The sequence below is a fragment of the Diadema antillarum genome, unplaced genomic scaffold (assembly GCF_040938485.1).
Source record: "Diadema antillarum isolate AM-2024a unplaced genomic scaffold, OU_Dant_1.0 seq00000634_RagTag, whole genome shotgun sequence".
NCBI lineage: Eukaryota > Metazoa > Echinodermata > Echinoidea > Diadematoida > Diadematidae > Diadema > Diadema antillarum.
In genome coordinates, this window is record NW_027271551.1 from 113,993 (window position 1) to 127,795 (window position 13,803).

Sequence of the window (13,803 nt, forward strand, 5' to 3'; positions counted from 1 at the left end):
CTGTGATCACGGTTATGCGATACTTTATGAGTTGTCTCGTGCATTCCATGGTAATTTGATTGGCTCTTCATAAAGCCGTCTGTACTGGACCTTTCGTCCATGTAAGAAACCAAACTTCACACAAAACCATTAACCATTTAGCCAATTATTTTCATATAAACGCAATTGGTGAATTATACAATGTTCAGCTACGCCTTTACCCTGTTATCCGCGCCGTCTTCTCATCTTCAATATGTTGTATGTGTGTGTGTGTGTGTTTTGGGCTTTTGTTTTGGGATGCATGCATTCACAAATACCAGCGAAATATGAAAATGCACGCCATCTACATCTGTCTAATCCTATATCATACAGTTTATTGAGTAAATATCCAATAGATTGATCGTACATAAAACAGCAAAACAGCAACGTACGAAAGGACTATAAGCCCTTTAAATGAAACATGTCATTTATTTTGTATCATTCCTGGAAAGATTTGTAGGTGTCTACTTTTAGCTCACCCGAGCCGAAGGCTCAGGTGAGCTATTGCGATCGTGCGTCGTGCGTCGTTCGTCGTGCGTAAACTTTCTACATTTTCATTATCACCCCCCCCCCCCCCCACCCTCGGCGCTTCGCGCTATAATTCTATAACGCGAGAAGGCCATGAAATGACCTTTAGACATTTTTATGATCATGCAACCTTTGAATATGTAAACAAAACAAGATATAAAACAAAAAGTAGACTCGATGTTTTTAATAATATCTAAGATCTAAGATCTTGGGCTTAATTCGCATTTCATTTGATTTCATTTTATTTCATTTCCGACGACAGTATACTATTATGACAATTGCATATAAACAAAGTAAAGTACAATGTAACTTTTGCATATTCAAATGAGATTTAAATGCACGTCATTTTGTTTACAATTAGACAAAACATACTTTAGATGAAGAAATGCATGGACAAACTGTAACTGAATCGTAGCAAAGAAAAAGTCGGAAATCGAGGGGACTGCTAAAAAAAAAGAAAAAAAAAAAAGAACCTAGCTTGCAGAATGCAGTCCCCTCGTGAGTAGTAAATTGTAGTTATAATCAAACAAAACGATTAGACATATTCCTCGGGAAGCAGAACGTAAAACAAATACGCACACAAACGCACACACATCAGACACAAACAAAGCAGCTCTTTTACGCACGTGTGGATAATCAATTGATTAAGATTAAAAATTGATAATTTAAAAAAATCTGAAGACACAATCTTGTAGATTTTGACGTGGGTGTATAACGCATGCTCAATTTCATCGTGATCGCACCACTGATTGCCGAGGTCCCTCCAGTTTTAGCATAGCAAAAAAACAAAACAAAAACAAAAACAAAACAAAACAAAACAAAGCAAACCAAAAAAAAAAAAAAAAAAACAAACCAAACCAAACAAAACAAAACAAAACGAGACATGAAAACTCGTCACATTGAGGACGAGTTAGGTGATACGCTTGTGGTCATCAGATGACAGTCATCTGTGATCGACAAAGAAAAGAATGTGATATAGGCACCTTGAAGTTATATTGAGCGTGCATGCGAAACCGTTTCTGTAACCACTCGGCCACGGGTCATCCACGGAAATGGTAAGACAAAAAAACAACAACAATGTATTGATATAACGGGGGGAAAGTCAATGCCCACTCAACTAACGTGGCCGTGTGAACATCTATTGCATTGCTAGACGGAAAAGCGGCCTTGTAACGACTGAGGTCGCTATGCCATTTCTGGCAACTTGGGAAAAATACGTCCCGCAGACATAAAACCTATAATCGGCTGGTTTTGATACCTTGCCTTTAATCACAATTTTCAGTGTAATGACGTCATCAAATTACAAAACAATGACATGGTCTTGAAAGAAAATTGTTCAAAGTACAACACCTCAGTCGTCGTCATTACATACTATGATCGGTTTGACAAAGTCAACCTGCAAAATTTTGCTGCAGTCGAAGCAATGTGGTCTCCAACACACAAAAAAGAGGGATATGGCGTGTGTGTGTGTCTGTGTGTGTGCATAGGTGCGTTTATATACGAATGTGATTTCTACATGGACGAATATGTAATACAAAATTGAAGAAAAAAAACAGTAAAGTAGCTAAGTATTTTGTTTCGTGATCTTGTGGGGTTCGAACCCGCAACCTCAAGTCTCTGAGACGTCGCCTTTAACCACTCGGCGACACGTCTCGACGGGAAAATATGGGGAACGTTATGGACTTGATAGACAGTTGTTCAGTATATAACACATTCATCGTACGTTGTCAGTTTGCTATTGACATGACGATCTACCACATGAATATGAGGCAGGCATTAGTACCTGTATGAAATTATTATAGGCATGGTTATCAAATTGCCCTAAAATATCCTTATAATTGCCTTATTTTTACACACAGTTACGCTATCCCTTTAAACTCGTCACAGTTTAATTAGAATCATTAACATCATACATTAGTACCATATTCAGTTCCATAGCTGATCACGTTTGCTAATCAATTAAGAGTAATTGTCTAGAATGTGTCATATGGCCAACCTGTATACACACGTATATACACACACACAATGCTAAATGTATGTATCAAACATCTGTAATACAGCTTTGAACTAACTATAGGAATTATCGCTGCACTTATCATCCATACTTTTTATCACTATCTGAAACTCCACAAAAACCACTAATTGACAAATAATCATCAATACAGAAGACTGAATACCTTTTTTACAATGTATAGCTTGTTACATGTATAAATCAGCACAAAGTAACCACGACTACATTGTGTTACTGAATTGATATGAACAAATTTCATTTTGTTACAGTATACTATATCAGTTTGAAAAGCCCAACCTGCAAAACTATAATTTTGCAGCAGTTGAAGTAATGCAGTCTCCAACGCAAAACAAAGGTATACTGTGTGAGTGTGTGCGTATAGGTGTGTTTACTTGCAAACGTGATTTCTACATGGACGAAGGTGTAGTACTCCATTGAAGAAAAAAAGTTAAAAAAAAAATAATTTTCTTTCGTGCTCTTGTGAGGATCGAACCCGTACGTGTGCAACCTCACGTTTCTAAGACGACGCCTCTAACCACTCGGCCATACGTCTCGACGAGAAAATTAGAGGAACGTAAGCTTATGTACGTGAAAGATGAATCAGGAATCGTTTGGTCCGCATTCCATTCTCATTTTCAGTTTTAAATTGCAAAATTGTCAACCTCATGAGGAGATTTCAAAGAATAAAATGCATGATTACTGCAGCTTATTGTCACAGCTACAACATAAATAAGTTTCAGAGGAAATGAAGCAAAATCAGCTGAGATAAAGGTGCTTAAACGTTGTCAAGTCAATGCATGGTTTCTAAAAAAATCACCTCCCATAGACATAACACGTAAACTTGTCCGATTTTGCGTCTTTACCTTTAAACACAATTTAAAGCATGATGACGTCATCAAATTTCAAAACCATGACATGGACTTGAAAGGCAAATGTTCAAAGTACAACATATCTGAATTTGGGATAATATTGAGCTTAAACAACAGAGATACGAGCAAATGAATGTCAGAAACAGTACCTCAAAAAAATTAATTCCACTTTTTTGATTTCAGATGACGATATGATGACGTCATAATGTAATTATGGAAATAATGATACTTGAAACGTCATGTCCAATTTATATGCTTTTGTAATATGCAATAAAAACATAGGGTCACCTGACGTTTTAAAGAGCTATGGCGAAATAAACAAAGACATGTTTTTTCACTATATTTGCACATAGACGCGCACGCGAAATTTGAACTTTGACGCAAGTGCATTGCTTTGTTATTTGTAGGAATCGATTAGAAATCAATGGATATTGTTGCTCAAAGTATCAGGAATCCAAATCTGTCAAAAAAAGTGTATTTTCATGTTGCTGACGCGCTGTGCGCGCGAAAATGCGCGGACGGACGCGCACGCGCAAAATTGTTTGAAACGCATAAAATTGTCTGAAACTTCGAGATTTCCCATTGGAAAGTTGTTTTGAGCCTTTTAAAATTTTGACGCGCGCTTACGCGCACTTAATGATGTCCTAGGTAATTAGCATCAAAAGAAGTAAGATAGAACGTGACCTGAACTTTATGTCCACAAAAAATGATACAGAAATGACCTTTAGTTATGAAGTTATGATCGATCATGTAACATGGTCCAAAAATCACAAAATGGCGCCTAGACGACGTCATAGATATGTTACTGTCATGAAAACCTTATTGTGGCTAGATATTGTCATGAGACATGTTCCCTGAAAATGTCATGTTATTCCGTAATGTCATTCTTGAGATATTGATGACACAAAATTGTCCAGAAAGAAAGAAGAACGAGATATGAAACTCGTCACGCTGACGAGTTAGGTGATACGCTTGGGGTCATCAGGTGTCGGTCATCTGTGATCGACAAAGAAAAGAATGTGATATAGGCACCTTGAAGTTATATTGAGCGTGCATGCAAAACCGTTTCTCTAACCACTCGGCCACGGGACATCCCCGGAAATGGTAAGGCAAAAAAGAAATGTATAGATATGACAGGGGGAAAAAGTCAATGCCCACTCAACAATCGTGGCCGCGTGAACATGTATTGCATTGCTAGACGGAAATGAGGCCTTGTAACGACTGATGTCGCTATGCCATTTCTGGCAACTTGGGAAAAATACGCGCCGTAGACATAAAGCCTATAATCGGCTGGTTTTGATACCTTGTCTTTAATCACAATTTTCAGTGTGATGACGTCATCAAAGTACAAAACAATGACATGGTCTTGAAAGACATTTTTTCAAAGTACAGCACCTCAGTCGTCGTCATTACATACTATGATCGGTTTGACAAAGTCAGCCTGCAAAGTTTTGCAGCAGTCGAAGCAATGTGGTCTCCAACACAAAAAAGAGGGATATGGTGTGTGTCTGTGTGTCTGTGTGTGTGTATAGGTGCGTTTATATACGAACGTGATTTCTACATGAACGAATATGTAATACAAAATTGAAGAAAAAAAGTAAAATAGCTAAGTATTTTGTTTCGTGATCTTGCGGGGTTCGAACCCGCAACCTCACGTCTCTGAGACGTCGCCTTTAACCGCTCGGCCATACGTCTCGGCGAGAAAATATGAGGAACGTAAACTTATGTATGTGAAAGCTGAATCGGAATCGTTTTGTCCACATTCCATTCTCATTTTCAGTTTTAAACTGCAAAATTGTCAACCTGATGAGGAGATTTCGAAGAAGAAAATGCATGATTATTGCAGCTTATTGTCTCAGCTACAACATACTTAAGTTTCAGAGGAAATGAAGCAGAATCAGCTGAGATAAAGGTGCTTAAACGTTGTCAAGTCAATGCATGGTTTTAAAAAAGATCCCCTCCCATAGACATAACACGTAAACTTGTCCGATTTTGCGTCTTTACCTTTAATCACAATTTAAAGTATGATGACGTCATTAAATTTCAAAACCATGACATGGACCTGAAAGGCAAATGTTCAAAGTACAACATATCTGAATTTGGGATAATATTGAGCTTAAACAACAGAGATACGAGCAAATGAATGTCAGAAACAGTACCTCAAAAAAATTAATTCCACTTTTTTGATTTCAGATGATGATATGATGACGTCATAATGTAATTATGGAAATATTAATACTTGAAACGTTATTTCCAATTCATATGTTTTTGTAATATGCAATAAAAACATAGGGTAACCAGACGTTTTAAAGAGCTATGGCGAAATAAACAAAGACATGTTTTTCGCTATATTTGCACAAAGACGCGCACACGAAATTTCAACTTTGACGCCAACGCATTCCTTTGTTATAGGTCAAAATTGATCGGAAATCAATGGATATTGTTACTTAATGTATCAGGAATCCAAATCTGTCAAAAAATGTGCATTTTCAGTTTGCTTACGCGCACTACGCGCGAAAATGTGCGGACGGACGCGAACGCGCGAAACGCTTAAAATTGTCTGAAACTTCGAGATTTCCCATTGGTAAGTTGTTTTGAGCCTTTTAAAAGTTTGACGCGCGCGTACGCGCGCGTAATAATGTCTTAGGTAATTAGCATTAAAATGTATGATAGAGCGTGACCTGAACTTAATGTCCGCCGAAAATGATACAGACATGACCTTTAGATATGAAGTTATGATCGATCATGTAACATGGTCCGAAAATCACAAAATGGCGCCTAGATGACGTCATAGATATGTTACTGTCATGAAAACCTTATTGTGGCTAGATTTTGTCATGAGACATGTTCCCTGAAAATGTCATGTTATTCCGTAATGTCATTCTTGAGATATTGATGACACAAAATTGTCCAGAAAGAAAGAAGAATAAAAAGAAACGAGATATGAAACTCGTCACGCCGACGAGTTAGGTGATACGCTTGGGGTCATCAGGTGTCGGTCATCTGTGATCGACAAAGAAAAGAATGTGATATAGGCACCTTGAAGTTATATTGAGCGTGCATGCAAAACCGTTTCTCTAACCAATCGGCCACGGGACATCCCCGGAAATGGTAAGGCAAAAAAGAAATGTATGGATATTACAGGGGGAAAAAGTCAATGCCCACTCAACAATCGTGGCCGCGTGAACATGTATTGCATTGCTGGACGGAAATGCGGCCTTGTAACGACTGATGTCGCTATGCCATTTCTGGCAACTTGGGAAAAATACGCGCCGTAGACATAAAGCCTATAATCGGCTGGTTTTGATACCTTGCCTTTAATCACAATTTTCAGTGTGATGACGTCATCAAAGTACAAAACAATGACATGGTCTTGAAAGACAAATGTTCAAAGTACAACACCTCAGTCGTCGTCATTACATACTATGATCGGTTTGACAAAGTCAACCTGCAAAATGTTGCTGCAGTCGAAGCAATGTGGTCTCCAACACACAAAAAAGAGGGATATGGCGTGTGTCTGTGTGTCTGTGTGTGTGTATAGGTGCGTTTATATACGAACGTGATTTCTACATGGACGAATATGTAATACAAAATTGAAGAAAAAAAGTAAAATAGCTAAGTATTTTGTTTCGTGATCTTGTGGGGTTCGAACCCGCAACCTCAAGTCTCTGAGACGTCGCCTTTAACCACTCGGCCATACGTCTCGGCGAGAAAATATGAGGAACGTAAACTTATGTATGTGAAAGCTGAATCGGGAATCGTTTTGTCCACATTCCATTCTCATTTTCAGTTTTAAACTGCAAAATTGTCAACCTGATGATGAGATTTCAAAAAATAAAATGCATGATTACTGAAGCTTATTGTCTCAGCTACAACATACTTAAGTTTCAGAGGAAATGAAGCAAAATCAGCTGAGATAAAGGTGCTTAAACGTTGTCAAGTCAATGCATGGTTTTAAAAAAAATCACCTCCCATAGACAATACACGTAAACTTGTCCGATTTTGCATCTTTACCTTTAATCACAATTTAAGGTATGATGACGTCATCAAATTTCAAAACCATGACTTGGACTTAAAAGGCAAATGTTCAAAGTACAACATATCTGAATTTGGGATAATATTGAGCTTAAACAACAGAGATACGAGCAAATGAATGTCAGAAACAGTACCTCAAAAAAATTAATTCCACTTTTTTGATTTCAGATGATGATATGATGACGTCATAATGTATTTAGGGAAATATTGATACTTGAGACGTTATTTTCAATTCATATGCTTTTGTAATATGCAATAAAAACATAGGGTCACCTGACGTTTTAAAGAGCTATGGCGAAATAAACAAAGACATGTTTTTCGCTATATTTCCACATAGACGCGAACACGAAATTTCAACTTTGACGCCAGCGCATTCCTTTGTTATAGGTCGAAATTGATCGGAAATCAATGGATATTGTTACTTAATGTATCAGGAATCCAAATCTGTCAAAAAATGTGCATTTTCAGTTTGCTTACGCGCACTACGCGCGAAAATGTGCGGACGGACGCGAACGCGCGAAACGCTTAAAATTGTCTGAAACTTCGAGATTTCCCATTGGTAAGTTGTTTTGAGCCTTTTAAAAGTTTGACGCGCGCGTACGCGCGCGTAATAATGTCTTAGGTAATTAGCATTAAAATGTATGATAGAGCGTGACCTGAACTTAATGTCCGCCGAAAATGATACAGACATGACCTTTAGATATGAAGTTATGATCGATCATGTAACATGGTCCGAAAATCACAAAATGGCGCCTAGATGACGTCATAGATATGTTACTGTCATGAAAACCTTATTGTGGCTAGATTTTGTCATGAGACATGTTCCCTGAAAATGTCATGTTATTCCGTAATGTCATTCTTGAGATATTGATGACACAAAATTGTCCAGAAAGAAAGAAGAATAAAAAGAAACGAGATATGAAACTCGTCACGCTGACGAGTTAGGTGATACGCTTGGGGTCATCAGGTGTCGGTCATCTGTGATCGACAAAGAAAAGAATGTGATATAGGCACCTTGAAGTTATATTGAGCGTGCATGCAAAACCGTTTCTCTAACCACTCGGCCACGGGACATCCCCGGAAATGGTAAGGCAAAAACGAAATGTATAGATATTACAGGGGGGAAAAGTCAATGCCCACTCAACAATCGTGGCCGCGTGAACATGTATTGCATTGCTAGACGGAAATGCGGCCTTGTAACGACTGATGTCGCTATGCCATTTCTGGCAACTTGGGAAAAATACGCGCCGTAGACACAAAGCCTATAATCGGCTGCTTTTGATACCTTGCCTTTAATCACAATTTTCAGTGTGATGACGTCATCAAAGTACAAAACAATGACATGGTCTTGAAAGACAATTGTTCAAAGTACAACACCTCCGTCGTCGTCTTTACATACTATGATCGGTTTGACGAAGTCAGCCTGCAAAATTTTGCAGCAGCCGAAGCAATGTGGTCTCCAACACAAAAAAGAGGGATATGGTGTGTGTCTGTGTGTCTGTGTGTGTGTATAGGTGCGTTTATATACGAACGTGATTTCTACATGGACGAATATGTAATACAAAATTGAAGAAAAAAAGTAAAATAGCTAAGTATTTTGTTTCGTGATCTTGTGGGGTTCGAACCCGCAACCTCAAGTCACTGAGACGTCGCCTTTAACCACTCGGCCATACGTCTCGGCGAGAAAATATGGGGAACGTAAACTTATGTATGTGAAAGCTGAATCGGGAATCGTTTTGTCCACATTCCATTCTCATTTTCAGTTTTAAACTGCAAAATTGTCAACCTGATGATGAGATTTCAAAGAATAAAATGCATGATTACTGAAGCTTATTGTCTCAGCTACAACATACTTAAGTTTCAGAGGAAATGAAGCAAAATCAGCTGAGATAAAGGTGCTTAAACGTTGTCAAGTCAATGCATGGTTTTAAAAAAAATCACCTCCCATAGACATAACACGTAAACTTGTCCGATTTTGCATCTTTACCTTTAATCACAATTTAAGGTATGATGACGTCATCAAATTTCAAAAACATGACTTGGACCTGAAAGGCAAATGTTCAAAGTACAACATACCTGAATTTGGGATAATATTGAGCTTAAACAACAGAGATACGAGCAAATGAATGTCAGAAACAGTACCTTAAAAAAATTAATTCCACTTTTTTGATTTCAGATGATGATATGATGACGTCACAATGTATTTAGGGAACTATTGATACTTGAAACGTTATTTTCAATTCATATGCTTTTGTAATATGCAATAAAAACATAGGGTCACCTGACGTTTTAAAGAGCTATGGCGAAATAAACAAAGACATGTTTTTCGCTATATTTCCACATAGACGCGCACACGAAATTTCAACTTTGACGCCAGCGCATTCCTTTGTTATAGGTCGAAATTGATCGAAAATCAATGGATATTGTTGCTTAATGTATCAGGAATCCAAATCTGTCAAAAAATGTGCATTTTCATGTTGCTTACGCGCACTGCGCGCAGAAATGCGCGGACGGACGCGAACGCGCGGAACGCTTAAAATTGTCTGAAACTTCGAGATTTCCCATTGGGAAGTCGTTTTAAGCATTTAAAAACTTTGACGCGCGATAATGCGCGCGTAATGATGTCCTAGGTAATTAGCATTAAAAAGTAAGATAGAGCGTGACTTGAACTTTATGTCCAACGAAAATGATACAGAAATGACCTTTAGTTATGAAGTTATGATCGATCATGTAACATGGTCCGAAAATCACAAAATGGCGCCTAGATGACGTCATAGATATGTTACTGTCATGAAAACCTTATTGTGGCTAGATATTGTCATGAGACATGTTGACTGAAAATGTCATGTTATTCCGTCATGTCAATGTTGAGATATTCACGACACAAAATGTGCCAGAAAGAAAGAAGAATAAAAAGAAAGAAAGGAAGATTTTGACAAACACAATAGGTGATACGCTAAAAGCGTATCACCTAATAAAGAGAGATTTTGACAATCACAATAGGTGATACGCTGATAGCGTATCACCTAATAAAGAGAGATTTTGACAATCACAGGTGATACGCTGATAGCGTATCACCTAATAAAAAGAAATAAAGAGAGATTTTGACAATCACAATAGGTGATACGCTGATAGCGTATCACCTAACAAAAAATAAGCCCGATGTGATTAGGATTAAGACCTCGATGAAATCTCCTGCAATTTGTGTATCCTATGGCTTTAATCCTTTCTTTGCCAGGGTTTTTTGAGATTGTGTATACGATGCCATGGTATGTTCTGTGTCATTCGGTACTCACGGCACACAGAGTACAAACAAATTCCACTCCGTTACATTTAATGATAAGAGTAGGACTTCTCATCCCATTACAAATTAAGGAATTGTTTTATTTTACAAGAGAGGAAGCACGGTGTACCAGCTTACAACAGCAAGACAAGTTTCAATCAATACCTACGCTTCTCATAGACTCTATCCTCAAACATTTTCCGTCTATCAATGTGTATAATAACTGAAAGCTTCTGAGATTTTGTCTTGTAACACCCGTCTTGCTGTCGTGAGGCAGGGTATGGTGCGTATAAATACAAACATTATATTGAAGTGTTCAGAATGTCTATATATCTGTACAGATACACATTGCATTGTGGTGGTCATTTGAGCCGACTCGGCTGTTAATTTCAAGTTCAAATTCAGTGATAGTGCAATGCAATGACAATTTTAATTTCGATCACATCATGAAAGGCAAAGACGATAATTTTCCCGGGGGTTGAATCGACTTCATGGATGCAAACTAAAGATGAGAAGATAAAACATTAGAATTCAGTACAGTGTAGTACATTTACTTTTCTTGTGAGATACATTCTACACCGCCGTCAGGATACTTAGAATTGCCTTCGCTTACATAGTTGCTATGGTCTCAATAAGCTGAAAACTGCACAAGGCATATGAAACAATATCTTCGTTTATTTGTACATGTACTTTGACTTGAAAATTAGTTTTGAAATTTATCCCAGTCATTCTACAACACATTGGGATAACAATATATCTAGTCCTTTTTCAGGAGGAGATTTTTTTTTCTTCTAAATTTGCCAGGGATGCGGTAGTGCTGTCCGGTAATATTATGTACTTTTTTTTTTTGGTTTCCTTTACTTACTCTTAGTCCTAATGCCTTATGCTTAGCATTCACTTGTGTATTATATAATATGGACATGTATGAGGAATATTGAATATCAATGCCAATTCGACATGAGCTCCAAAATCCAAAATGTGAGCCAGAACGAAAAATGTGGTTGTCAGCTGAATATACAAATAATATTTGAAATTTAATGACATTTCCCACCTCCTTCCCCATAAAGAAAAACCTCCATCAATTGAAAATGATAGATTTACCCATGTAATTACGCCGCTTTACGACAAATGTTACGACAAATCCCCTGTACAGCGAAAGTCAGAACTGAATTATTCTAGTCAGAACGGAATTATTCTTGTGGGAAACGAATAGATAATAGATCAATGTCGATTCAACAGAATCCGTGGAGTTTCCAGTAACCCTCCGATCCATAGCCAGTAAATATACCAACGAAGTCGACCGATACAGGGTTCGGGTCAGTCATTTCCAGAATAGGTGTTTCTTCTCCGTAGTGGCCAAACTTGATGACACCGCCAGCGAAACTGAACCAGAAGTGGTCGTAGTGAGGTATTCCGGAGAGCGACACGTCATCAGCGCCGAATTCGAAATTGTCGCACTGGTCAGGTGGAGACACACATCGCCGCATCGCTCCGGCAACATTGACTCGTCCGTTCTTTGCTCCTCCTAGTGCTGGGGAAATGAAAAGTTATGCTGAATGTGTATGAAACATGCATGTGATCGAATTATTCTTTCCGCGTGTCTGCTATTGTTGGTCTCGTTTCTGTCAAGATTGTCATTGTCATGCAAGTTGCCTCCTAGCCATCAAACAGTTAATGACTTGCTCTTTCACTGAGTAGAAAAGGAAGTGAAGAACTGAATTACGAAGTCAGATTAATTCATTTCAATAATTCTTTATACGACCTAGCTAAGAGTGTTACGCGCGTATGAGACGATATACTTCAGATTCCAGTATGACTTTTTAGTTGAGTTAAGGGTTTTTACTTTGAATATTATTTCTTATAAAAGGAAAATGAAAGGTGCATCTTAAAAATTGAAATGCTTTTCAAAACAGACGCCAGTATAAACTCTGATTTAATCACAAAATATCAAAATTATCCAATGTCCCGGCCTTGAAAATGTCAGTCAATACACAATGTTGCTGCATGTAGCCACATAGGGTGAATCTACCGCAGATACAGTTGAGGAATGGGAGTTCAGGCCATTCAGTGAGAGGGATAAGAATGAACAGATTTTTTAAAAGAGAGAGAGAGAGAGGAAGAGTTGATGGTTTGTATGCATAGAAACGCATAATTTAGTTCATCATGTGCAATTATTTGCGTTTGTCGGAAACGAGAGAATGGAGCAGTGGGATGAATAATGTAAGTAGAATGGAGGCCCGGCAATTATGATGATCACTCTCAGAAGTAATGAAATTAGGTACTCACCAATTTCATACATCCCTCCCCCTGCATTACTACTGAACAAACCGACGTGGGCATCACGATTCGCACTGACTTCCAGGTCGAACGACGTTATACCGGGTGATATGTTCCATCCACCAATCGTGTAGGTCCTTGATATGCCTACGTCAGGGGTATGGATAACTGGACAGGCTGTAGAATTGATAAGTTATTGATAACAATGATGGGGACATTGTAATTAGAGGGAAATCAAGGTAGTGTAAACTGAGAGTACCCATCATATTGATTATTTATATCATCATCATTACAGTCGGTATCGCCACACAAAAGACAATAATGGAGGTAGGCTTATATTACTTCATCTATATTGCATACGCATTTGGAGTACAATACCCAAAGGGTCAAGACTCGCATCCATTTAGAACAAGGAACATTTTTCTGAATTATATCATTATGTTACATGGAATATCACAATGCATTATTTTGTCGGGTTGTAATATACATGCATAGGCTATTCTTTGAAAATGGAAAAAATATATATATAAATTAATTAATACATGTGATAAGAGAACTGGCCACTAAGGAAACGGACGAAAACTAAAATATTCCGCCACAGCTTTATGAGATTTAGACATTCGAACACATTCAAACAAATTAGAAATATTCAAATTCATGAAATTCTTCCGTCGAGGTATTTTTATTGCAACTGATTGACAAATTGCCCTACGTCGACGTAAATAAGCACTGAATTGATCAGTGTTTGAGTCATAGCTTTGGCTACACCTAAAACAGTGATT